Source organism: Triturus cristatus, chromosome 8 (genome assembly GCF_964204655.1).
Source record: "Triturus cristatus chromosome 8, aTriCri1.1, whole genome shotgun sequence".
Taxonomy (NCBI): domain Eukaryota; kingdom Metazoa; phylum Chordata; class Amphibia; order Caudata; family Salamandridae; genus Triturus; species Triturus cristatus.
The window spans coordinates 112,432,452-112,459,893 of NC_140591.1; positions in this window are offsets into that span (position 1 = coordinate 112,432,452).

The window sequence follows — 27,442 nt, forward strand, 5'->3', positions numbered from 1 at the left end:
TCGAGCAAGTCATGGATGCACAGCTCTATCCAGGATCACAGCTAATTGTTGACGGTAGATATGGGGAGAACAGCACACCTGCCCAGCCTCGACCTAGCTCCCGAATGTATTGTGCTGATGAATGCGTTACTGAATTTGAGCTTCAACTCGGGCACCTGCTTTATTTATATCTGTAAGTGCTTCCTGTTGAGGTTTAATTTTTGTGACAGGAGCATCGTGCCAGAATGAATCCTGCCCTGCATATTTACCCACGAAGATGCCACCGCCGTTTTGTGCAATACCTCTTCTCAACTGGAGTACTTTCTACTGGCTAATCAGTAAGTGCTACCTCGTTGGGTAAATGTATAGTGCTTTTCCTACACTACAACTGCGTGAAGGGCCAGAAGAGATGTCTACAGTGACCATGTGTGTCTTTACCGGCGCCGACGGGCCCCGGGGTTCCTCGAGTCAGCTGTCCATCATAGTGGGGGGAAAGGGCGGGAAGACGATGCCCACCGCTGGTGTGTGGGGCGGGGCCAAACGGGCGTGGCTTCCATGCAGTTCACATGCCTCTTGTTTATAAAGGGCCAGAGACCGATCAGAGCAGCAGATGAGGAGACAGAACCTCCTGGAGTCAGGAACCACACGGGGATTGCGCTCGAGCAAGTCATGGATGCACAGCTCTATCCAGGATCACAGCTAATTGTTGACGGTAGATATGGGGAGAACAGCACACCTGCCCAGCCTCGACCTAGCTCCCGAATGTATTGTGCTGATGAATGCGTTACTGAATTTGAGCTTCAACTCGGGCACCTGCTTTATTTATATCTGTAAGTGCTTCCTGTTGAGGTTTAATTTTTGTGACAGGAGCATCGTGCCAGAATGAATCCTGCCCTGCATATTTACCCACGAAGATGCCACCGCCGTTTTGTGCAATACCTCTACTCAACTGGAGTACTTTCTACTGGCTAATCAGTAAGTGCTACCTCGTTGGGTAAATGTATAGTGCTTTTCCTACACTACAACTGCGTAAAGGGCCAGAAGAGTTGTCTACAGTGACCATGTGTGTCTTTACCGGCGCCGACGGGCCCCGGGGTTCCTCGAGTCAGCTGTCCATCATAGTGGCGGAGAGTTGTCTACAGTGACCATGTGTGTGTTTACCGGCGCCGACGGGCCCCGGGGTTCCTCGAGTCAGCTGTCCATCATAGTGGGGGAAAGGGCGGGAAGACGATGCCCACCGCTGGTGTGTGGGGCGGGGCCAAACGGGCGTGGCTTCCATGCAGTTCACATGCCTCTTGTTTATAAAGGGCCAGAGACCGATCAGAGCAGCAGATGAGGAGACAGAACCTCCTGGAGTCAGGAACCACACGGGGATTGCGCTCGAGCAAGTCATGGATGCACAGCTCTATCCAGGATCACAGCTAATTGTTGACGGTAGATATGGGGAGAACAGCACACCTGCCCAGCCTCGACCTAGCTCCCGAATGTATTGTGCTGATGAATGCGTTACTGAATTTGAGCTTCAACTCGGGCACCTGCTTTATTTATATCTGTAAGTGCTTCCTGTTGAGGTTTAATTTTTGTGACAGGAGCATCGTGCCAGAATGAATCCTGCCCTGCATATTTACCCACGAAGATGCCACCGCCGTTTTGTGCAATACCTCTACTCAACTGGAGTACTTTCTACTGGCTAATCAGTAAGTGCTACCTCGTTGGGTAAATGTATAGTGCTTTTCCTACACTACAACTGCGTGAAGGGCCAGAAGAGATGTCTACAGTGACCATGTGTGTCTTTACCGGCGCCGACGCGCCCCGTGGTTCCTCGAGTCAGCTGTCCATCATAGTGGGGGGAAAGGGCGGGAAGACGATGCCCACCGCTGGTGTGTGGGGCGGGGCCAAACGGGCGTGGCTTCCATGCAGTTCACATGCCTCTTGTTTATAAAGGGCCAGAGACCGATCAGAGCAGCAGATGAGGAGACAGAACCTCCTGGAGTCAGGAACCACACGGGGATTGCGCTCGAGCAAGTCATGGATGCACAGCTCTATCCAGGATCACAGCTAATTGTTGACGGTAGATATGGGGAGAACAGCACACCTGCCCAGCCTCGACCTAGCTCCCGAATGTATTGTGCTGATGAATGCGTTACTGAATTTGAGCTTCAACTCGGGCACCTGCTTTATTTATATCTGTAAGTGCTTCCTGTTGAGGTTTAATTTTTGTGACAGGAGCATCGTGCCAGAATGAATCCTGCCCTGCATATTTACCCACGAAGATGCCACCGCCGTTTTGTGCAATACCTCTACTCAACTGGAGTACTTTCTACTGGCTAATCAGTAAGTGCTACCTCGTTGGGTAAATGTATAGTGCTTTTCCTACACTACAACTGCGTGAAGGGCCAGAAGAGATGTCTACAGTGACCATGTGTGTCTTTACCGGCGCCGACGGGCCCCGGGGTTCCTCGAGTCAGCTGTCCATCATAGTGGGGGGAAAGGGCGGGAAGACGATGCCCACCGCTGGTGTGTGGGGCGGGGCCAAACGGGCGTGGTTTCCATGCAGTTCACATGCCTCTTGTTTATAAAGGGCCAGAGACCGATCAGAGCAGCAGATGAGGAGACAGAACCTCCTGGAGTCAGGAACCACACGGGGATTGCGCTCGAGCAAGTCATGGATGCACAGCTCTATCCAGGATCACAGCTAATTGTTGACGGTAGATATGGGGAGAACAGCACACCTGCCCAGCCTCGACCTAGCTCCCGAATGTATTGTGCTGATGAATGCGTTACTGAATTTGAGCTTCAACTCGGGCACCTGCTTTATTTATATCTGTAAGTGCTTCCTGTTGAGGTTTAATTTTTGTGACAGGACCATCGTGCCAGAATGAATCCTGCCCTGCATATTTACCCACGAAGATGCCACCGCCGTTTTGTGCAATACCTCTACTCAACTGGAGTACTTTCTACTGGCTAATCAGTAAGTGCTACCTCGTTGGGTAAATGTATAGTGCTTTTCCTACACTACAACTGCGTGAAGGGCCAGAAGAGATGTCTACAGTGACCATGTGTGTCTTTACCGGCGCCGACGGGCCCCGGGGTTCCTCGAGTCAGCTGTCCATCATAGTGGGGGGAAAGGGCGGGAAGACGATGCCCACCGCTGGTGTGTGGGGCGGGGCCAAACGGGCGTGGCTTCCATGCAGTTCACATGCCTCTTGTTTATAAAGGGCCAGAGACCGATCAGAGCAGCAGATGAGGAGACAGAACCTCCTGGAGTCAGGAACCACACGGGGATTGCGCTCGAGCAAGTCATGGATGCACAGCTCTATCCAGGATCACAGCTAATTGTTGACGGTAGATATGGGGAGAACAGCACACCTGCCCAGCCTCGACCTAGCTCCCGAATGTATTGTGCTGATGAATGCGTTACTGAATTTGAGCTTCAACTCGGGCACCTGCTTTATTTATATCTGTAAGTGCTTCCTGTTGAGGTTTAATTTTTGTGACAGGAGCATCGTGCCAGAATGAATCCTGCCCAGCATATTTACCCACGAAGATGCCACCGCCGTTTTGTGCAATACCTCTACTCAACTGGAGTACTTTCTACTGGCTAATCAGTAAGTGCTACCTCGTTGGGTAAATGTATAGTGCTTTTCCTACACTACAACTGCGTAAAGGGCCAGAAGAGTTGTCTACAGTGACCATGTGTGTCTTTACCGGCGCCGACGGGCCCCGGGGTTCCTCGAGTCAGCTGTCCATCATAGTGGCGGAGAGTTGTCTACAGTGACCATGTGTGTGTTTACCGGCGCCGACGGGCCCCGGGGTTCCTCGAGTCAGCTGTCCATCATAGTGGGGGAAAGGGCGGGAAGACGATGCCCACCGCTGGTGTGTGGGGCGGGGCCAAACGGGCGTGGCTTCCATGCAGTTCACATGCCTCTTGTTTATAAAGGGCCAGAGACCGATCAGAGCAGCAGATGAGGAGACAGAACCTCCTGGAGTCAGGAACCACACGGGGATTGCGCTCGAGCAAGTCATGGATGCACAGCTCTATCCAGGATCACAGCTAATTGTTGACGGTAGATATGTGGAGAACAGCACACCTGCCCAGCCTCGACCTAGCTCCCGAATGTATTGTGCTGATGAATGCGTTACTGAATTTGAGCTTCAACTCGGGCACCTGCTTTATTTATATCTGTAAGTGCTTCCTGTTGAGGTTTAATTTTTGTGACAGGAGCATCGTGCCAGAATGAATCCTGCCCTGCATATTTACCCACGAAGATGCCACCGCCGTTTTGTGCAATACCTCTACTCAACTGGAGTACTTTCTACTGGCTAATCAGTAAGTGCTACCTCGTTGGGTAAATGTATAGTGCTTTTCCTACACTACAACTGCGTGAAGGGCCAGAAGAGATGTCTACAGTGACCATGTGTGTCTTTACCGGCGCCGACGGGCCCCGGGGTTCCTCGAGTCAGCTGTCCATCATAGTGGGGGGAAAGGGCGGGAAGACGATGCCCACCGCTGGTGTGTGGGGCGGGGCCAAACGGGCGTGGCTTCCATGCAGTTCACATGCCTCTTGTTTATAAAGGGCCAGAGACCGATCAGAGCAGCAGATGAGGAGACAGAACCTCCTGGAGTCAGGAACCACACGGGGATTGCGCTCGAGCAAGTCATGGATGCACAGCTCTATCCAGGATCACAGCTAATTGTTGACGGTAGATATGGGGAGAACAGCACACCTGCCCAGCCTCGACCTAGCTCCCGAATGTATTGTGCTGATGAATGCGTTACTGAATTTGAGCTTCAACTCGGGCACCTGCTTTATTTATATCTGTAAGTGCTTCCTGTTGAGGTTTAATTTTTGTGACAGGAGCATCGTGCCAGAATGAATCCTGCCCTGCATATTTACCCACGAAGATGCCACCGCCGTTTTGTGCAATACCTCTACTCAACTGGAGTACTTTCTACTGGCTAATCAGTAAGTGCTACCTCGTTGGGTAAATGTATAGTGCTTTTCCTACACTACAACTGCGTAAAGGGCCAGAAGAGTTGTCTACAGTGACCATGTGTGTCTTTACCGGCGCCGACGGGCCCCGGGGTTCCTCGAGTCAGCTGTCCATCATAGTGGCGGAGAGTTGTCTACAGTGACCATGTGTGTGTTTACCGGCGCCGACGGGCCCCGGGGTTCCTCGAGTCAGCTGTCCATCATAGTGGGGGAAAGGGCGGGAAGACGATGCCCACCGCTGGTGTGTGGGGCGGGGCCAAACGGGCGTGGCTTCCATGCAGTTCACATGCCTCTTGTTTATAAAGGGCCAGAGACCGATCAGAGCAGCAGATGAGGAGACAGAACCTCCTGGAGTCAGGAACCACACGGGGATTGCGCTCGAGCAAGTCATGGATGCACAGCTCTATCCAGGATCACAGCTAATTGTTGACGGTAGATATGGGGAGAACAGCACACCTGCCCAGCCTCGACCTAGCTCCCGAATGTATTGTGCTGATGAATGCGTTACTGAATTTGAGCTTCAACTCGGGCACCTGCTTTATTTATATCTGTAAGTGCTTCCTGTTGAGGTTTAATTTTTGTGACAGGAGCATCGTGCCAGAATGAATCCTGCCCTGCATATTTACCCACGAAGATGCCACCGCCGTTTTGTGCAATACCTCTACTCAACTGGAGTACTTTCTACTGGCTAATCAGTAAGTGCTACCTCGTTGGGTAAATGTATAGTGCTTTTCCTACACTACAACTGCGTGAAGGGCCAGAAGAGATGTCTACAGTGACCATGTGTGTCTTTACCGGCGCCGACGGGCCCCGGGGTTCCTCGAGTCAGCTGTCCATCATAGTGGGGGGAAAGGGCGGGAAGACGATGCCCACCGCTGGTGTGTGGGGCGGGGCCAAACGGGCGTGGCTTCCATGCAGTTCACATGCCTCTTGTTTATAAAGGGCCAGAGACCGATCAGAGCAGCAGATGAGGAGACAGAACCTCCTGGAGTCAGGAACCACACGGGGATTGCGCTCGAGCAAGTCATGGATGCACAGCTCTATCCAGGATCACAGCTAATTGTTGACGGTAGATATGGGGAGAACAGCACACCTGCCCAGCCTCGACCTAGCTCCCGAATGTATTGTGCTGATGAATGCGTTACTGAATTTGAGCTTCAACTCGGGCACCTGCTTTATTTATATCTGTAAGTGCTTCCTGTTGAGGTTTAATTTTTGTGACAGGAGCATCGTGCCAGAATGAATCCTGCCCTGCATATTTACCCACGAAGATGCCACCGCCGTTTTGTGCAATACCTCTACTCAACTGGAGTACTTTCTACTGGCTAATCAGTAAGTGCTACCTCGTTGGGTAAATGTATAGTGCTTTTCCTACACTACAACTGCGTAAAGGGCCAGAAGAGTTGTCTACAGTGACCATGTGTGTCTTTACCGGCGCCGACGGGCCCCGGGGTTCCTCGAGTCAGCTGTCCATCATAGTGGCGGAGAGTTGTCTACAGTGACCATGTGTGTGTTTACCGGCGCCGACGGGCCCCGGGGTTCCTCGAGTCAGCTGTCCATCATAGTGGGGGAAAGGGCGGGAAGACGATGCCCACCGCTGGTGTGTGGGGCGGGGCCAAACGGGCGTGGCTTCCATGCAGTTCACATGCCTCTTGTTTATAAAGGGCCAGAGACCGATCAGAGCAGCAGATGAGGAGACAGAACCTCCTGGAGTCAGGAACCACACGGGGATTGCGCTCGAGCAAGTCATGGATGCACAGCTCTATCCAGGATCACAGCTAATTGTTGACGGTAGATATGGGGAGAACAGCACACCTGCCCAGCCTCGACCTAGCTCCCGAATGTATTGTGCTGATGAATGCGTTACTGAATTTGAGCTTCAACTCGGGCACCTGCTTTATTTATATCTGTAAGTGCTTCCTGTTGAGGTTTAATTTTTGTGACAGGAGCATCGTGCCAGAATGAATCCTGCCCTGCATATTTACCCACGAAGATGCCACCGCCGTTTTGTGCAATACCTCTACTCAACTGGAGTACTTTCTACTGGCTAATCAGTAAGTGCTACCTCGTTGGGTAAATGTATAGTGCTTTTCCTACACTACAACTGCGTGAAGGGCCAGAAGAGATGTCTACAGTGACCATGTGTGTCTTTACCGGCGCCGACGGGCCCCGGGGTTCCTCGAGTCAGCTGTCCATCATAGTGGGGGGAAAGGGCGGGAAGACGATGCCCACCGCTGGTGTGTGGGGCGGGGCCAAACGGGCGTGGCTTCCATGCAGTTCACATGCCTCTTGTTTATAAAGGGCCAGAGACCGATCAGAGCAGCAGATGAGGAGACAGAACCTCCTGGAGTCAGGAACCACACGGGGATTGCGCTCGAGCAAGTCATGGATGCACAGCTCTATCCAGGATCACAGCTAATTGTTGACGGTAGATATGGGGAGAACAGCACACCTGCCCAGCCTCGACCTAGCTCCCGAATGTATTGTGCTGATGAATGCGTTACTGAATTTGAGCTTCAACTCGGGCACCTGCTTTATTTATATCTGTAAGTGCTTCCTGTTGAGGTTTAATTTTTGTGACAGGAGCATCGTGCCAGAATGAATCCTGCCCAGCATATTTACCCACGAAGATGCCACCGCCGTTTTGTGCAATACCTCTACTCAACTGGAGTACTTTCTACTGGCTAATCAGTAAGTGCTACCTCGTTGGGTAAATGTATAGTGCTTTTCCTACACTACAACTGCGTAAAGGGCCAGAAGAGTTGTCTACAGTGACCATGTGTGTCTTTACCGGCGCCGACGGGCCCCGGGGTTCCTCGAGTCAGCTGTCCATCATAGTGGCGGAGAGTTGTCTACAGTGACCATGTGTGTGTTTACCGGCGCCGACGGGCCCCGGGGTTCCTCGAGTCAGCTGTCCATCATAGTGGGGGAAAGGGCGGGAAGACGATGCCCACCGCTGGTGTGTGGGGCGGGGCCAAACGGGCGTGGCTTCCATGCAGTTCACATGCCTCTTGTTTATAAAGGGCCAGAGACCGATCAGAGCAGCAGATGAGGAGACAGAACCTCCTGGAGTCAGGAACCACACGGGGATTGCGCTCGAGCAAGTCATGGATGCACAGCTCTATCCAGGATCACAGCTAATTGTTGACGGTAGATATGTGGAGAACAGCACACCTGCCCAGCCTCGACCTAGCTCCCGAATGTATTGTGCTGATGAATGCGTTACTGAATTTGAGCTTCAACTCGGGCACCTGCTTTATTTATATCTGTAAGTGCTTCCTGTTGAGGTTTAATTTTTGTGACAGGAGCATCGTGCCAGAATGAATCCTGCCCTGCATATTTACCCACGAAGATGCCACCGCCGTTTTGTGCAATACCTCTACTCAACTGGAGTACTTTCTACTGGCTAATCAGTAAGTGCTACCTCGTTGGGTAAATGTATAGTGCTTTTCCTACACTACAACTGCGTGAAGGGCCAGAAGAGATGTCTACAGTGACCATGTGTGTCTTTACCGGCGCCGACGGGCCCCGGGGTTCCTCGAGTCAGCTGTCCATCATAGTGGGGGGAAAGGGCGGGAAGACGATGCCCACCGCTGGTGTGTGGGGCGGGGCCAAACGGGCGTGGCTTCCATGCAGTTCACATGCCTCTTGTTTATAAAGGGCCAGAGACCGATCAGAGCAGCAGATGAGGAGACAGAACCTCCTGGAGTCAGGAACCACACGGGGATTGCGCTCGAGCAAGTCATGGATGCACAGCTCTATCCAGGATCACAGCTAATTGTTGACGGTAGATATGGGGAGAACAGCACACCTGCCCAGCCTCGACCTAGCTCCCGAATGTATTGTGCTGATGAATGCGTTACTGAATTTGAGCTTCAACTCGGGCACCTGCTTTATTTATATCTGTAAGTGCTTCCTGTTGAGGTTTAATTTTTGTGACAGGAGCATCGTGCCAGAATGAATCCTGCCCTGCATATTTACCCACGAAGATGCCACCGCCGTTTTGTGCAATACCTCTTCTCAACTGGAGTACTTTCTACTGGCTAATCAGTAAGTGCTACCTCGTTGGGTAAATGTATAGTGCTTTTCCTACACTACAACTGCGTGAAGGGCCAGAAGAGATGTCTACAGTGACCATGTGTGTCTTTACCGGCGCCGACGGGCCCCGGGGTTCCTCGAGTCAGCTGTCCATCATAGTGGGGGGAAAGGGCGGGAAGACGATGCCCACCGCTGGTGTGTGGGGCGGGGCCAAACGGGCGTGGCTTCCATGCAGTTCACATGCCTCTTGTTTATAAAGGGCCAGAGACCGATCAGAGCAGCAGATGAGGAGACAGAACCTCCTGGAGTCAGGAACCACACGGGGATTGCGCTCGAGCAAGTCATGGATGCACAGCTCTATCCAGGATCACAGCTAATTGTTGACGGTAGATATGGGGAGAACAGCACACCTGCCCAGCCTCGACCTAGCTCCCGAATGTATTGTGCTGATGAATGCGTTACTGAATTTGAGCTTCAACTCGGGCACCTGCTTTATTTATATCTGTAAGTGCTTCCTGTTGAGGTTTAATTTTTGTGACAGGAGCATCGTGCCAGAATGAATCCTGCCCTGCATATTTACCCACGAAGATGCCACCGCCGTTTTGTGCAATACCTCTACTCAACTGGAGTACTTTCTACTGGCTAATCAGTAAGTGCTACCTCGTTGGGTAAATGTATAGTGCTTTTCCTACACTACAACTGCGTAAAGGGCCAGAAGAGTTGTCTACAGTGACCATGTGTGTCTTTACCGGCGCCGACGGGCCCCGGGGTTCCTCGAGTCAGCTGTCCATCATAGTGGCGGAGAGTTGTCTACAGTGACCATGTGTGTGTTTACCGGCTCCGACGGGCCCCGGGGTTCCTCGAGTCAGCTGTCCATCATAGTGGGGGAAAGGGCGGGAAGACGATGCCCACCGCTGGTGTGTGGGGCGGGGCCAAACGGGCGTGGCTTCCATGCAGTTCACATGCCTCTTGTTTATAAAGGGCCAGAGACCGATCAGAGCAGCAGATGAGGAGACAGAACCTCCTGGAGTCAGGAACCACACGGGGATTGCGCTCGAGCAAGTCATGGATGCACAGCTCTATCCAGGATCACAGCTAATTGTTGACGGTAGATATGGGGAGAACAGCACACCTGCCCAGCCTCGACCTAGCTCCCGAATGTATTGTGCTGATGAATGCGTTACTGAATTTGAGCTTCAACTCGGGCACCTGCTTTATTTATATCTGTAAGTGCTTCCTGTTGAGGTTTAATTTTTGTGACAGGAGCATCGTGCCAGAATGAATCCTGCCCTGCATATTTACCCACGAAGATGCCACCGCCGTTTTGTGCAATACCTCTACTCAACTGGAGTACTTTCTACTGGCTAATCAGTAAGTGCTACCTCGTTGGGTAAATGTATAGTGCTTTTCCTACACTACAACTGCGTGAAGGGCCAGAAGAGATGTCTACAGTGACCATGTGTGTCTTTACCGGCGCCGACGCGCCCCGTGGTTCCTCGAGTCAGCTGTCCATCATAGTGGGGGGAAAGGGCGGGAAGACGATGCCCACCGCTGGTGTGTGGGGCGGGGCCAAACGGGCGTGGCTTCCATGCAGTTCACATGCCTCTTGTTTATAAAGGGCCAGAGACCGATCAGAGCAGCAGATGAGGAGACAGAACCTCCTGGAGTCAGGAACCACACGGGGATTGCGCTCGAGCAAGTCATGGATGCACAGCTCTATCCAGGATCACAGCTAATTGTTGACGGTAGATATGGGGAGAACAGCACACCTGCCCAGCCTCGACCTAGCTCCCGAATGTATTGTGCTGATGAATGCGTTACTGAATTTGAGCTTCAACTCGGGCACCTGCTTTATTTATATCTGTAAGTGCTTCCTGTTGAGGTTTAATTTTTGTGACAGGAGCATCGTGCCAGAATGAATCCTGCCCTGCATATTTACCCACGAAGATGCCACCGCCGTTTTGTGCAATACCTCTACTCAACTGGAGTACTTTCTACTGGCTAATCAGTAAGTGCTACCTCGTTGGGTAAATGTATAGTGCTTTTCCTACACTACAACTGCGTGAAGGGCCAGAAGAGATGTCTACAGTGACCATGTGTGTCTTTACCGGCGCCGACGGGCCCCGGGGTTCCTCGAGTCAGCTGTCCATCATAGTGGGGGGAAAGGGCGGGAAGACGATGCCCACCGCTGGTGTGTGGGGCGGGGCCAAACGGGCGTGGTTTCCATGCAGTTCACATGCCTCTTGTTTATAAAGGGCCAGAGACCGATCAGAGCAGCAGATGAGGAGACAGAACCTCCTGGAGTCAGGAACCACACGGGGATTGCGCTCGAGCAAGTCATGGATGCACAGCTCTATCCAGGATCACAGCTAATTGTTGACGGTAGATATGGGGAGAACAGCACACCTGCCCAGCCTCGACCTAGCTCCCGAATGTATTGTGCTGATGAATGCGTTACTGAATTTGAGCTTCAACTCGGGCACCTGCTTTATTTATATCTGTAAGTGCTTCCTGTTGAGGTTTAATTTTTGTGACAGGACCATCGTGCCAGAATGAATCCTGCCCTGCATATTTACCCACGAAGATGCCACCGCCGTTTTGTGCAATACCTCTACTCAACTGGAGTACTTTCTACTGGCTAATCAGTAAGTGCTACCTCGTTGGGTAAATGTATAGTGCTTTTCCTACACTACAACTGCGTGAAGGGCCAGAAGAGATGTCTACAGTGACCATGTGTGTCTTTACCGGCGCCGACGGGCCCCGGGGTTCCTCGAGTCAGCTGTCCATCATAGTGGGGGGAAAGGGCGGGAAGACGATGCCCACCGCTGGTGTGTGGGGCGGGGCCAAACGGGCGTGGCTTCCATGCAGTTCACATGCCTCTTGTTTATAAAGGGCCAGAGACCGATCAGAGCAGCAGATGAGGAGACAGAACCTCCTGGAGTCAGGAACCACACGGGGATTGCGCTCGAGCAAGTCATGGATGCACAGCTCTATCCAGGATCACAGCTAATTGTTGACGGTAGATATGGGGAGAACAGCACACCTGCCCAGCCTCGACCTAGCTCCCGAATGTATTGTGCTGATGAATGCGTTACTGAATTTGAGCTTCAACTCGGGCACCTGCTTTATTTATATCTGTAAGTGCTTCCTGTTGAGGTTTAATTTTTGTGACAGGAGCATCGTGCCAGAATGAATCCTGCCCAGCATATTTACCCACGAAGATGCCACCGCCGTTTTGTGCAATACCTCTACTCAACTGGAGTACTTTCTACTGGCTAATCAGTAAGTGCTACCTCGTTGGGTAAATGTATAGTGCTTTTCCTACACTACAACTGCGTAAAGGGCCAGAAGAGTTGTCTACAGTGACCATGTGTGTCTTTACCGGCGCCGACGGGCCCCGGGGTTCCTCGAGTCAGCTGTCCATCATAGTGGCGGAGAGTTGTCTACAGTGACCATGTGTGTGTTTACCGGCGCCGACGGGCCCCGGGGTTCCTCGAGTCAGCTGTCCATCATAGTGGGGGAAAGGGCGGGAAGACGATGCCCACCGCTGGTGTGTGGGGCGGGGCCAAACGGGCGTGGCTTCCATGCAGTTCACATGCCTCTTGTTTATAAAGGGCCAGAGACCGATCAGAGCAGCAGATGAGGAGACAGAACCTCCTGGAGTCAGGAACCACACGGGGATTGCGCTCGAGCAAGTCATGGATGCACAGCTCTATCCAGGATCACAGCTAATTGTTGACGGTAGATATGTGGAGAACAGCACACCTGCCCAGCCTCGACCTAGCTCCCGAATGTATTGTGCTGATGAATGCGTTACTGAATTTGAGCTTCAACTCGGGCACCTGCTTTATTTATATCTGTAAGTGCTTCCTGTTGAGGTTTAATTTTTGTGACAGGAGCATCGTGCCAGAATGAATCCTGCCCTGCATATTTACCCACGAAGATGCCACCGCCGTTTTGTGCAATACCTCTACTCAACTGGAGTACTTTCTACTGGCTAATCAGTAAGTGCTACCTCGTTGGGTAAATGTATAGTGCTTTTCCTACACTACAACTGCGTGAAGGGCCAGAAGAGATGTCTACAGTGACCATGTGTGTCTTTACCGGCGCCGACGGGCCCCGGGGTTCCTCGAGTCAGCTGTCCATCATAGTGGGGGGAAAGGGCGGGAAGACGATGCCCACCGCTGGTGTGTGGGGCGGGGCCAAACGGGCGTGGCTTCCATGCAGTTCACATGCCTCTTGTTTATAAAGGGCCAGAGACCGATCAGAGCAGCAGATGAGGAGACAGAACCTCCTGGAGTCAGGAACCACACGGGGATTGCGCTCGAGCAAGTCATGGATGCACAGCTCTATCCAGGATCACAGCTAATTGTTGACGGTAGATATGGGGAGAACAGCACACCTGCCCAGCCTCGACCTAGCTCCCGAATGTATTGTGCTGATGAATGCGTTACTGAATTTGAGCTTCAACTCGGGCACCTGCTTTATTTATATCTGTAAGTGCTTCCTGTTGAGGTTTAATTTTTGTGACAGGAGCATCGTGCCAGAATGAATCCTGCCCTGCATATTTACCCACGAAGATGCCACCGCCGTTTTGTGCAATACCTCTACTCAACTGGAGTACTTTCTACTGGCTAATCAGTAAGTGCTACCTCGTTGGGTAAATGTATAGTGCTTTTCCTACACTACAACTGCGTAAAGGGCCAGAAGAGTTGTCTACAGTGACCATGTGTGTCTTTACCGGCGCCGACGGGCCCCGGGGTTCCTCGAGTCAGCTGTCCATCATAGTGGCGGAGAGTTGTCTACAGTGACCATGTGTGTGTTTACCGGCGCCGACGGGCCCCGGGGTTCCTCGAGTCAGCTGTCCATCATAGTGGGGGAAAGGGCGGGAAGACGATGCCCACCGCTGGTGTGTGGGGCGGGGCCAAACGGGCGTGGCTTCCATGCAGTTCACATGCCTCTTGTTTATAAAGGGCCAGAGACCGATCAGAGCAGCAGATGAGGAGACAGAACCTCCTGGAGTCAGGAACCACACGGGGATTGCGCTCGAGCAAGTCATGGATGCACAGCTCTATCCAGGATCACAGCTAATTGTTGACGGTAGATATGGGGAGAACAGCACACCTGCCCAGTCTCGACCTAGCTCCCGAATGTATTGTGCTGATGAATGCGTTACTGAATTTGAGCTTCAACTCGGGCACCTGCTTTATTTATATCTGTAAGTGCTTCCTGTTGAGGTTTAATTTTTGTGACAGGAGCATCGTGCCAGAATGAATCCTGCCCTGCATATTTACCCACGAAGATGCCACCGCCGTTTTGTGCAATACCTCTACTCAACTGGAGTACTTTCTACTGGCTAATCAGTAAGTGCTACCTCGTTGGGTAAATGTATAGTGCTTTTCCTACACTACAACTGCGTGAAGGGCCAGAAGAGATGTCTACAGTGACCATGTGTGTCTTTACCGGCGCCGACGGGCCCCGGGGTTCCTCGAGTCAGCTGTCCATCATAGTGGGGGGAAAGGGCGGGAAGACGATGCCCACCGCTGGTGTGTGGGGCGGGGCCAAACGGGCGTGGCTTCCATGCAGTTCACATGCCTCTTGTTTATAAAGGGCCAGAGACCGATCAGAGCAGCAGATGAGGAGACAGAACCTCCTGGAGTCAGGAACCACACGGGGATTGCGCTCGAGCAAGTCATGGATGCACAGCTCTATCCAGGATCACAGCTAATTGTTGACGGTAGATATGGGGAGAACAGCACACCTGCCCAGCCTCGACCTAGCTCCCGAATGTATTGTGCTGATGAATGCGTTACTGAATTTGAGCTTCAACTCGGGCACCTGCTTTATTTATATCTGTAAGTGCTTCCTGTTGAGGTTTAATTTTTGTGACAGGAGCATCGTGCCAGAATGAATCCTGCCCTGCATATTTACCCACGAAGATGCCACCGCCGTTTTGTGCAATACCTCTACTCAACTGGAGTACTTTCTACTGGCTAATCAGTAAGTGCTACCTCGTTGGGTAAATGTATAGTGCTTTTCCTACACTACAACTGCGTAAAGGGCCAGAAGAGTTGTCTACAGTGACCATGTGTGTCTTTACCGGCGCCGACGGGCCCCGGGGTTCCTCGAGTCAGCTGTCCATCATAGTGGCGGAGAGTTGTCTACAGTGACCATGTGTGTGTTTACCGGCGCCGACGGGCCCCGGGGTTCCTCGAGTCAGCTGTCCATCATAGTGGGGGAAAGGGCGGGAAGACGATGCCCACCGCTGGTGTGTGGGGCGGGGCCAAACGGGCGTGGCTTCCATGCAGTTCACATGCCTCTTGTTTATAAAGGGCCAGAGACCGATCAGAGCAGCAGATGAGGAGACAGAACCTCCTGGAGTCAGGAACCACACGGGGATTGCGCTCGAGCAAGTCATGGATGCACAGCTCTATCCAGGATCACAGCTAATTGTTGACGGTAGATATGGGGAGAACAGCACACCTGCCCAGCCTCGACCTAGCTCCCGAATGTATTGTGCTGATGAATGCGTTACTGAATTTGAGCTTCAACTCGGGCACCTGCTTTATTTATATCTGTAAGTGCTTCCTGTTGAGGTTTAATTTTTGTGACAGGAGCATCGTGCCAGAATGAATCCTGCCCTGCATATTTACCCACGAAGATGCCACCGCCGTTTTGTGCAATACCTCTACTCAACTGGAGTACTTTCTACTGGCTAATCAGTAAGTGCTACCTCGTTGGGTAAATGTATAGTGCTTTTCCTACACTACAACTGCGTGAAGGGCCAGAAGAGATGTCTACAGTGACCATGTGTGTCTTTACCGGCGCCGACGGGCCCCGGGGTTCCTCGAGTCAGCTGTCCATCATAGTGGGGGGAAAGGGCGGGAAGACGATGCCCACCGCTGGTGTGTGGGGCGGGGCCAAACGGGCGTGGTTTCCATGCAGTTCACATGCCTCTTGTTTATAAAGGGCCAGAGACCGATCAGAGCAGCAGATGAGGAGACAGAACCTCCTGGAGTCAGGAACCACACGGGGATTGCGCTCGAGCAAGTCATGGATGCACAGCTCTATCCAGGATCACAGCTAATTGTTGACGGTAGATATGGGGAGAACAGCACACCTGCCCAGCCTCGACCTAGCTCCCGAATGTATTGTGCTGATGAATGCGTTACTGAATTTGAGCTTCAACTCGGGCACCTGCTTTATTTATATCTGTAAGTGCTTCCTGTTGAGGTTTAATTTTTGTGACAGGACCATCGTGCCAGAATGAATCCTGCCCTGCATATTTACCCACGAAGATGCCACCGCCGTTTTGTGCAATACCTCTACTCAACTGGAGTACTTTCTACTGGCTAATCAGTAAGTGCTACCTCGTTGGGTAAATGTATAGTGCTTTTCCTACACTACAACTGCGTGAAGGGCCAGAAGAGATGTCTACAGTGACCATGTGTGTCTTTACCGGCGCCGACGGGCCCCGGGGTTCCTCGAGTCAGCTGTCCATCATAGTGGGGGGAAAGGGCGGGAAGACGATGCCCACCGCTGGTGTGTGGGGCGGGGCCAAACGGGCGTGGCTTCCATGCAGTTCACATGCCTCTTGTTTATAAAGGGCCAGAGACCGATCAGAGCAGCAGATGAGGAGACAGAACCTCCTGGAGTCAGGAACCACACGGGGATTGCGCTCGAGCAAGTCATGGATGCACAGCTCTATCCAGGATCACAGCTAATTGTTGACGGTAGATATGGGGAGAACAGCACACCTGCCCAGCCTCGACCTAGCTCCCGAATGTATTGTGCTGATGAATGCGTTACTGAATTTGAGCTTCAACTCGGGCACCTGCTTTATTTATATCTGTAAGTGCTTCCTGTTGAGGTTTAATTTTTGTGACAGGAGCATCGTGCCAGAATGAATCCTGCCCAGCATATTTACCCACGAAGATGCCACCGCCGTTTTGTGCAATACCTCTACTCAACTGGAGTACTTTCTACTGGCTAATCAGTAAGTGCTACCTCGTTGGGTAAATGTATAGTGCTTTTCCTACACTACAACTGCGTAAAGGGCCAGAAGAGTTGTCTACAGTGACCATGTGTGTCTTTACCGGCGCCGACGGGCCCCGGGGTTCCTCGAGTCAGCTGTCCATCATAGTGGCGGAGAGTTGTCTACAGTGACCATGTGTGTGTTTACCGGCGCCGACGGGCCCCGGGGTTCCTCGAGTCAGCTGTCCATCATAGTGGGGGAAAGGGCGGGAAGACGATGCCCACCGCTGGTGTGTGGGGCGGGGCCAAACGGGCGTGGCTTCCATGCAGTTCACATGCCTCTTGTTTATAAAGGGCCAGAGACCGATCAGAGCAGCAGATGAGGAGACAGAACCTCCTGGAGTCAGGAACCACACGGGGATTGCGCTCGAGCAAGTCATGGATGCACAGCTCTATCCAGGATCACAGCTAATTGTTGACGGTAGATATGTGGAGAACAGCACACCTGCCCAGCCTCGACCTAGCTCCCGAATGTATTGTGCTGATGAATGCGTTACTGAATTTGAGCTTCAACTCGGGCACCTGCTTTATTTATATCTGTAAGTGCTTCCTGTTGAGGTTTAATTTTTGTGACAGGAGCATCGTGCCAGAATGAATCCTGCCCTGCATATTTACCCACGAAGATGCCACCGCCGTTTTGTGCAATACCTCTACTCAACTGGAGTACTTTCTACTGGCTAATCAGTAAGTGCTACCTCGTTGGGTAAATGTATAGTGCTTTTCCTACACTACAACTGCGTGAAGGGCCAGAAGAGATGTCTACAGTGACCATGTGTGTCTTTACCGGCGCCGACGGGCCCCGGGGTTCCTCGAGTCAGCTGTCCATCATAGTGGGGGGAAAGGGCGGGAAGACGATGCCCACCGCTGGTGTGTGGGGCGGGGCCAAACGGGCGTGGCTTCCATGCAGTTCACATGCCTCTTGTTTATAAAGGGCCAGAGACCGATCAGAGCAGCAGATGAGGAGACAGAACCTCCTGGAGTCAGGAACCACACGGGGATTGCGCTCGAGCAAGTCATGGATGCACAGCTCTATCCAGGATCACAGCTAATTGTTGACGGTAGATATGGGGAGAACAGCACACCTGCCCAGCCTCGACCTAGCTCCCGAATGTATTGTGCTGATGAATGCGTTACTGAATTTGAGCTTCAACTCGGGCACCTGCTTTATTTATATCTGTAAGTGCTTCCTGTTGAGGTTTAATTTTTGTGACAGGAGCATCGTGCCAGAATGAATCCTGCCCTGCATATTTACCCACGAAGATGCCACCGCCGTTTTGTGCAATACCTCTTCTCAACTGGAGTACTTTCTACTGGCTAATCAGTAAGTGCTACCTCGTTGGGTAAATGTATAGTGCTTTTCCTACACTACAACTGCGTGAAGGGCCAGAAGAGATGTCTACAGTGACCATGTGTGTCTTTACCGGCGCCGACGGGCCCCGGGGTTCCTCGAGTCAGCTGTCCATCATAGTGGGGGGAAAGGGCGGGAAGACGATGCCCACCGCTGGTGTGTGGGGCGGGGCCAAACGGGCGTGGCTTCCATGCAGTTCACATGCCTCTTGTTTATAAAGGGCCAGAGACCGATCAGAGCAGCAGATGAGGAGACAGAACCTCCTGGAGTCAGGAACCACACGGGGATTGCGCTCGAGCAAGTCATGGATGCACAGCTCTATCCAGGATCACAGCTAATTGTTGACGGTAGATATGGGGAGAACAGCACACCTGCCCAGCCTCGACCTAGCTCCCGAATGTATTGTGCTGATGAATGCGTTACTGAATTTGAGCTTCAACTCGGGCACCTGCTTTATTTATATCTGTAAGTGCTTCCTGTTGAGGTTTAATTTTTGTGACAGGAGCATCGTGCCAGAATGAATCCTGCCCTGCATATTTACCCACGAAGATGCCACCGCCGTTTTGTGCAATACCTCTACTCAACTGGAGTACTTTCTACTGGCTAATCAGTAAGTGCTACCTCGTTGGGTAAATGTATAGTGCTTTTCCTACACTACAACTGCGTAAAGGGCCAGAAGAGTTGTCTACAGTGACCATGTGTGTCTTTACCGGCGCCGACGGGCCCCGGGGTTCCTCGAGTCAGCTGTCCATCATAGTGGCGGAGAGTTGTCTACAGTGACCATGTGTGTGTTTACCGGCGCCGACGGGCCCCGGGGTTCCTCGAGTCAGCTGTCCATCATAGTGGGGGGAAAGGGCGGGAAGACGATGCCCACCGCTGGTGTGTGGGGCGGGGCCAAACGGGCGTGGTTTCCATGCAGTTCACATGCCTCTTGTTTATAAAGGGCCAGAGACCGATCAGAGCAGCAGATGAGGAGACAGAACCTCCTGGAGTCAGGAACCACACGGGGATTGCGCTCGAGCAAGTCATGGATGCACAGCTCTATCCAGGATCACAGCTAATTGTTGACGGTAGATATGGGGAGAACAGCACACCTGCCCAGCCTCGACCTAGCTCCCGAATGTATTGTGCTGATGAATGCGTTACTGAATTTGAGCTTCAACTCGGGCACCTGCTTTATTTATATCTGTAAGTGCTTCCTGTTGAGGTTTAATTTTTGTGACAGGACCATCGTGCCAGAATGAATCCTGCCCTGCATATTTACCCACGAAGATGCCACCGCCGTTTTGTGCAATACCTCTACTCAACTGGAGTACTTTCTACTGGCTAATCAGTAAGTGCTACCTCGTTGGGTAAATGTATAGTGCTTTTCCTACACTACAACTGCGTGAAGGGCCAGAAGAGATGTCTACAGTGACCATGTGTGTCTTTACCGGTGCCGACGGGCCCCGGGGTTCCTCGAGTCAGCTGTCCATCATAGTGGGGGGAAAGGGCGGGAAGACGATGCCCACCGCTGGTGTGTGGGGCGGGGCCAAACGGGCGTGGCTTCCATGCAGTTCACATGCCTCTTGTTTATAAAGGGCCAGAGACCGATCAGAGCAGCAGATGAGGAGACAGAACCTCCTGGAGTCAGGAACCACACGGGGATTGCGCTCGAGCAAGTCATGGATGCACAGCTCTATCCAGGATCACAGCTAATTGTTGACGGTAGATATGGGGAGAACAGCACACCTGCCCAGCCTCGACCTAGCTCCCGAATGTATTGTGCTGATGAATGCGTTACTGAATTTGAGCTTCAACTCGGGCACCTGCTTTATTTATATCTGTAAGTGCTTCCTGTTGAGGTTTAATTTTTGTGACAGGAGCATCGTGCCAGAATGAATCCTGCCCAGCATATTTACCCACGAAGATGCCACCGCCGTTTTGTGCAATACCTCTACTCAACTGGAGTACTTTCTACTGGCTAATCAGTAAGTGCTACCTCGTTGGGTAAATGTATAGTGCTTTTCCTACACTACAACTGCGTAAAGGGCCAGAAGAGTTGTCTACAGTGACCATGTGTGTCTTTACCGGCGCCGACGGGCCCCGGGGTTCCTCGAGTCAGCTGTCCATCATAGTGGCGGAGAGTTGTCTACAGTGACCATGTGCGTGTTTACCGGCGCCGACGGCCCCGGGGTTCCTCGAGTCAGCTGTCCATCATAGTGGGGGAAAGGGCGGGAAGACGATGCCCACCGCTGGTGTGTGGGGCGGGGCCAAACGGGCGTGGCTTCCATGCAGTTCACATGCCTCTTGTTTATAAAGGGCCAGAGACCGATCAGAGCAGCAGATGAGGAGACAGAACCTCCTGGAGTCAGGAACCACACGGGGATTGCGCTCGAGCAAGTCATGGATGCACAGCTCTATCCAGGATCACAGCTAATTGTTGACGGTAGATATGGGGAGAACAGCACACCTGCCCAGCCTCGACCTAGCTCCCGAATGTATTGTGCTGATGAATGCGTTACTGAATTTGAGCTTCAACTCGGGCACCTGCTTTATTTATATCTGTAAGTGCTTCCTGTTGAGGTTTAATTTTTGTGACAGGAGCATCGTGCCAGAATGAATCCTGCCCTGCATATTTACCCACGAAGATGCCACCGCCGTTTTGTGCAATACCTCTACTCAACTGGAGTACTTTCTACTGGCTAATCAGTAAGTGCTACCTCGTTGGGTAAATGTATAGTGCTTTTCCTACACTACAACTGCGTGAAGGGCCAGAAGAGATGTCTACAGTGACCATGTGTGTCTTTACCGGCGCCGACGGGCCCCGGGGTTCCTCGAGTCAGCTGTCCATCATAGTGGGGGGAAAGGGCGGGAAGACGATGCCCACCGCTGGTGTGTGGGGCGGGGCCAAACGGGCGTGGCTTCCATGCAGTTCACATGCCTCTTGTTTATAAAGGGCCAGAGACCGATCAGAGCAGCAGATGAGGAGACAGAACCTCCTGGAGTCAGGAACCACACGGGGATTGCGCTCGAGCAAGTCATGGATGCACAGCTCTATCCAGGATCACAGCTAATTGTTGACGGTAGATATGGGGAGAACAGCACACCTGCCCAGCCTCGACCTAGCTCCCGAATGTATTGTGCTGATGAATGCGTTACTGAATTTGAGCTTCAACTCGGGCACCTGCTTTATTTATATCTGTAAGTGCTTCCTGTTGAGGTTTAATTTTTGTGACAGGAGCATCGTGCCAAAATGAATCCTGCCCTGCATATTTACCCACGAAGATGCCACCGCCGTTTTGTGCAATACCTCTACTCAACTGGAGTACTTTCTACTGGCTAATCAGTAAGTGCTACCTCGTTGGGTAAATGTATAGTGCTTTTCCTACACTACAACTGCGTGAAGGGCCAGAAGAGATGTCTACAGTGACCATGTGTGTCTTTACCGGCGCCGACGGGCCCCGGGGTTCCTCGAGTCAGCTGTCCATCATAGTGGGGGGAAAGGGCGGGAAGACGATGCCCACCGCTGGTGTGTGGGGCGGGGCCAAACGGGCGTGGCTTCCATGCAGTTCACATGCCTCTTGTTTATAAAGGGCCAGAGACCGATCAGAGCAGCAGATGAGGAGACAGAACCTCCTGGAGTCAGGAACCACACGGGGATTGCGCTCGAGCAAGTCATGGATGCACAGCTCTATCCAGGATCACAGCTAATTGTTGACGGTAGATATGGGGAGAACAGCACACCTGCCCAGCCTCGACCTAGCTCCCGAATGTATTGTGCTGATGAATGCGTTACTGAATTTGAGCTTCAACTCGGGCACCTGCTTTATTTATATCTGTAAGTGCTTCCTGTTGAGGTTTAATTTTTGTGACAGGAGCATCGTGCCAGAATGAATCCTGCCCTGCATATTTACCCACGAAGATGCCACCGCCGTTTTGTGCAATACCTCTACTCAACTGGAGTACTTTCTACTGGCTAATCAGTAAGTGCTACCTCGTTGGGTAAATGTATAGTGCTTTTCCTACACTACAACTGCGTGAAGGGCCAGAAGAGATGTCTACAGTGACCATGTGTGTCTTTACCGGCGCCGACGGGCCCCGGGGTTCCTCGAGTCAGCTGTCCATCATAGTGGGGGAAACGGCGGGAAGACGATGCCCACCGCTGGTGTGTGGGGCGGGGCCAAACGGGCGTGGCTTCCATGCAGTTCACATGCCTCTTGTTTATAAAGGGCCAGAGACCGATCAGAGCAGCAGATGAGGAGACAGAACCTCCTGGAGTCAGGAACCACACGGGGATTGCGCTCGAGCAAGTCATGGATGCACAGCTCTATCCAGGATCACAGCTAATTGTTGACGGTAGATATGGGGAGAACAGCACACCTGCCCAGCCTCGACCTAGCTCCCGAATGTATTGTGCTGATGAATGCGTTACTGAATTTGAGCTTCAACTCGGGCACCTGCTTTATTTATATCTGTAAGTGCTTCCTGTTGAGGTTTAATTTTTGTGACAGGAGCATCGTGCCAGAATGAATCCTGCCCTGCATATTTACCCACGAAGATGCCACCGCCGTTTTGTGCAATACCTCTACTCAACTGGAGTACTTTCTACTGGCTAATCAGTAAGTGCTACCTCGTTGGGTAAATGTATAGTGCTTTTCCTACACTACAACTGCGTAAAGGGCCAGAAGAGTTGTCTACAGTGACCATGTGTGTCTTTACCGGCGCCGACGGGCCCCGGGGTTCCTCGAGTCAGCTGTCCATCATAGTGGCGGAGAGTTGTCTACAGTGACCATGTGTGTCTTTACCGGCGCCGACGGGCCCCGGGGTTCCTCGAGTCAGCTGTCCATCATAGTGGGGGGAAAGGGCGGGAAGACGATGCCCACCGCTGGTGTGTGGGGCGGGGCCAAACGGGCGTGGCTTCCATGCAGTTCACATGCCTCTTGTTTATAAAGGGCCAGAGACCGATCAGAGCAGCAGATGAGGAGACAGAACCTCCTGGAGTCAGGAACCACACGGGGATTGCGCTCGAGCAAGTCATGGATGCACAGCTCTATCCAGGATCACAGCTAATTGTTGACGGTAGATATGGGGAGAACAGCACACCTGCCCAGCCTCGACCTAGCTCCCGAATGTATTGTGCTGATGAATGCGTTACTGAATTTGAGCTTCAACTCGGGCACCTGCTTTATTTATATCTGTAAGTGCTTCCTGTTGAGGTTTAATTTTTGTGACAGGAGCATCGTGCCAGAATGAATCCTGCCCAGCATATTTACCCACGAAGATGCCACCGCCGTTTTGTGCAATACCTCTACTCAACTGGAGTACTTTCTACTGGCTAATCAGTAAGTGCTACCTCGTTGGGTAAATGTATAGTGCTTTTCCTACACTACAACTGCGTAAAGGGCCAGAAGAGTTGTCTACAGTGACCATGTGTGTCTTTACCGGCGCCGACGGGCCCCGGGGTTCCTCGAGTCAGCTGTCCATCATAGTGGCGGAGAGTTGTCTACAGTGACCATGTGTGTGTTTACCGGCGCCGACGGGCCCCGGGGTTCCTCGAGTCAGCTGTCCATCATAGTGGGGGAAAGGGCGGGAAGACGATGCCCACCGCTGGTGTGTGGGGCGGGGCCAAACGGGCGTGGCTTCCATGCAGTTCACATGCCTCTTGTTTATAAAGGGCCAGAGACCGATCAGAGCAGCAGATGAGGAGACAGAACCTCCTGGAGTCAGGAACCACACGGGGATTGCGCTCGAGCAAGTCATGGATGCACAGCTCTATCCAGGATCACAGCTAATTGTTGACGGTAGATATGTGGAGAACAGCACACCTGCCCAGCCTCGACCTAGCTCCCGAATGTATTGTGCTGATGAATGCGTTACTGAATTTGAGCTTCAACTCGGGCACCTGCTTTATTTATATCTGTAAGTGCTTCCTGTTGAGGTTTAATTTTTGTGACAGGAGCATCGTGCCAGAATGAATCCTGCCCTGCATATTTACCCACGAAGATGCCACCGCCGTTTTGTGCAATACCTCTACTCAACTGGAGTACTTTCTACTGGCTAATCAGTAAGTGCTACCTCGTTGGGTAAATGTATAGTGCTTTTCCTACACTACAACTGCGTGAAGGGCCAGAAGAGATGTCTACAGTGACCATGTGTGTCTTTACCGGCGCCGACGGGCCCCGGGGTTCCTCGAGTCAGCTGTCCATCATAGTGGGGGGAAAGGGCGGGAAGACGATGCCCACCGCTGGTGTGTGGGGCGGGGCCAAACGGGCGTGGCTTCCATGCAGTTCACATGCCTCTTGTTTATAAAGGGCCAGAGACCGATCAGAGCAGCAGATGAGGAGACAGAACCTCCTGGAGTCAGGAACCACACGGGGATTGCGCTCGAGCAAGTCATGGATGCACAGCTCTATCCAGGATCACAGCTAATTGTTGACGGTAGATATGGGGAGAACAGCACACCTGCCCAGCCTCGACCTAGCTCCCGAATGTATTGTGCTGATGAATGCGTTACTGAATTTGAGCTTCAACTCGGGCACCTGCTTTATTTATATCTGTAAGTGCTTCCTGTTGAGGTTTAATTTTTGTGACAGGAGCATCGTGCCAGAATGAATCCTGCCCTGCATATTTACCCACGAAGATGCCACCGCCGTTTTGTGCAATACCTCTACTCAACTGGAGTACTTTCTACTGGCTAATCAGTAAGTGCTACCTCGTTGGGTAAATGTATAGTGCTTTTCCTACACTACAACTGCGTAAAGGGCCAGAAGAGTTGTCTACAGTGACCATGTGTGTCTTTACCGGCGCCGACGGGCCCCGGGGTTCCTCGAGTCAGCTGTCCATCATAGTGGCGGAGAGTTGTCTACAGTGACCATGTGTGTGTTTACCGGCGCCGACGGGCCCCGGGGTTCCTCGAGTCAGCTGTCCATCATAGTGGGGGAAAGGGCGGGAAGACGATGCCCACCGCTGGTGTGTGGGGCGGGGCCAAACGGGCGTGGCTTCCATGCAGTTCACATGCCTCTTGTTTATAAAGGGCCAGAGACCGATCAGAGCAGCAGATGAGGAGACAGAACCTCCTGGAGTCAGGAACCACACGGGGATTGCGCTCGAGCAAGTCATGGATGCACAGCTCTATCCAGGATCACAGCTAATTGTTGACGGTAGATATGGGGAGAACAGCACACCTGCCCAGCCTCGACCTAGCTCCCGAATGTATTGTGCTGATGAATGCGTTACTGAATTTGAGCTTCAACTCGGGCACCTGCTTTATTTATATCTGTAAGTGCTTCCTGTTGAGGTTTAATTTTTGTGACAGGAGCATCGTGCCAGAATGAATCCTGCCCTGCATATTTACCCACGAAGATGCCACCGCCGTTTTGTGCAATACCTCTACTCAACTGGAGTACTTTCTACTGGCTAATCAGTAAGTGCTACCTCGTTGGGTAAATGTATAGTGCTTTTCCTACACTACAACTGCGTGAAGGGCCAGAAGAGATGTCTACAGTGACCATGTGTGTCTTTACCGGCGCCGACGGGCCCCGGGGTTCCTCGAGTCAGCTGTCCATCATAGTGGGGGGAAAGGGCGGGAAGACGATGCCCACCGCTGGTGTGTGGGGCGGGGCCAAACGGGCGTGGCTTCCATGCAGTTCACATGCCTCTTGTTTATAAAGGGCCAGAGACCGATCAGAGCAGCAGATGAGGAGACAGAACCTCCTGGAGTCAGGAACCACACGGGGATTGCGCTCGAGCAAGTCATGGATGCACAGCTCTATCCAGGATCACAGCTAATTGTTGACGGTAGATATGGGGAGAACAGCACACCTGCCCAGCCTCGACCTAGCTCCCGAATGTATTGTGCTGATGAATGCGTTACTGAATTTGAGCTTCAACTCGGGCACCTGCTTTATTTATATCTGTAAGTGCTTCCTGTTGAGGTTTAATTTTTGTGACAGGAGCATCGTGCCAGAATGAATCCTGCCCTGCATATTTACCCACGAAGATGCCACCGCCGTTTTGTGCAATACCTCTACTCAACTGGAGTACTTTCTACTGGCTAATCAGTAAGTGCTACCTCGTTGGGTAAATGTATAGTGCTTTTCCTACACTACAACTGCGTAAAGGGCCAGAAGAGTTGTCTACAGTGACCATGTGTGTCTTTACCGGCGCCGACGGGCCCCGGGGTTCCTCGAGTCAGCTGTCCATCATAGTGGCGGAGAGTTGTCTACAGTGACCATGTGTGTGTTTACCGGCGCCGACGGGCCCCGGGGTTCCTCGAGTCAGCTGTCCATCATAGTGGGGGAAAGGGCGGGAAGACGATGCCCACCGCTGGTGTGTGGGGCGGGGCCAAACGGGCGTGGCTTCCATGCAGTTCACATGCCTCTTGTTTATAAAGGGCCAGAGACCGATCAGAGCAGCAGATGAGGAGACAGAACCTCCTGGAGTCAGGAACCACACGGGGATTGCGCTCGAGCAAGTCATGGATGCACAGCTCTATCCAGGATCACAGCTAATTGTTGACGGTAGATATGGGGAGAACAGCACACCTGCCCAGCCTCGACCTAGCTCCCGAATGTATTGTGCTGATGAATGCGTTACTGAATTTGAGCTTCAACTCGGGCACCTGCTTTATTTATATCTGTAAGTGCTTCCTGTTGAGGTTTAATTTTTGTGACAGGAGCATCGTGCCAGAATGAATCCTGCCCTGCATATTTACCCACGAAGATGCCACCGCCGTTTTGTGCAATACCTCTACTCAACTGGAGTACTTTCTACTGGCTAATCAGTAAGTGCTACCTCGTTGGGTAAATGTATAGTGCTTTTCCTACACTACAACTGCGTGAAGGGCCAGAAGAGATGTCTACAGTGACCATGTGTGTCTTTACCGGCGCCGACGGGCCCCGGGGTTCCTCGAGTCAGCTGTCCATCATAGTGGGGGGAAAGGGCGGGAAGACGATGCCCACCGCTGGTGTGTGGGGCGGGGCCAAACGGGCGTGGTTTCCATGCAGTTCACATGCCTCTTGTTTATAAAGGGCCAGAGACCGATCAGAGCAGCAGATGAGGAGACAGA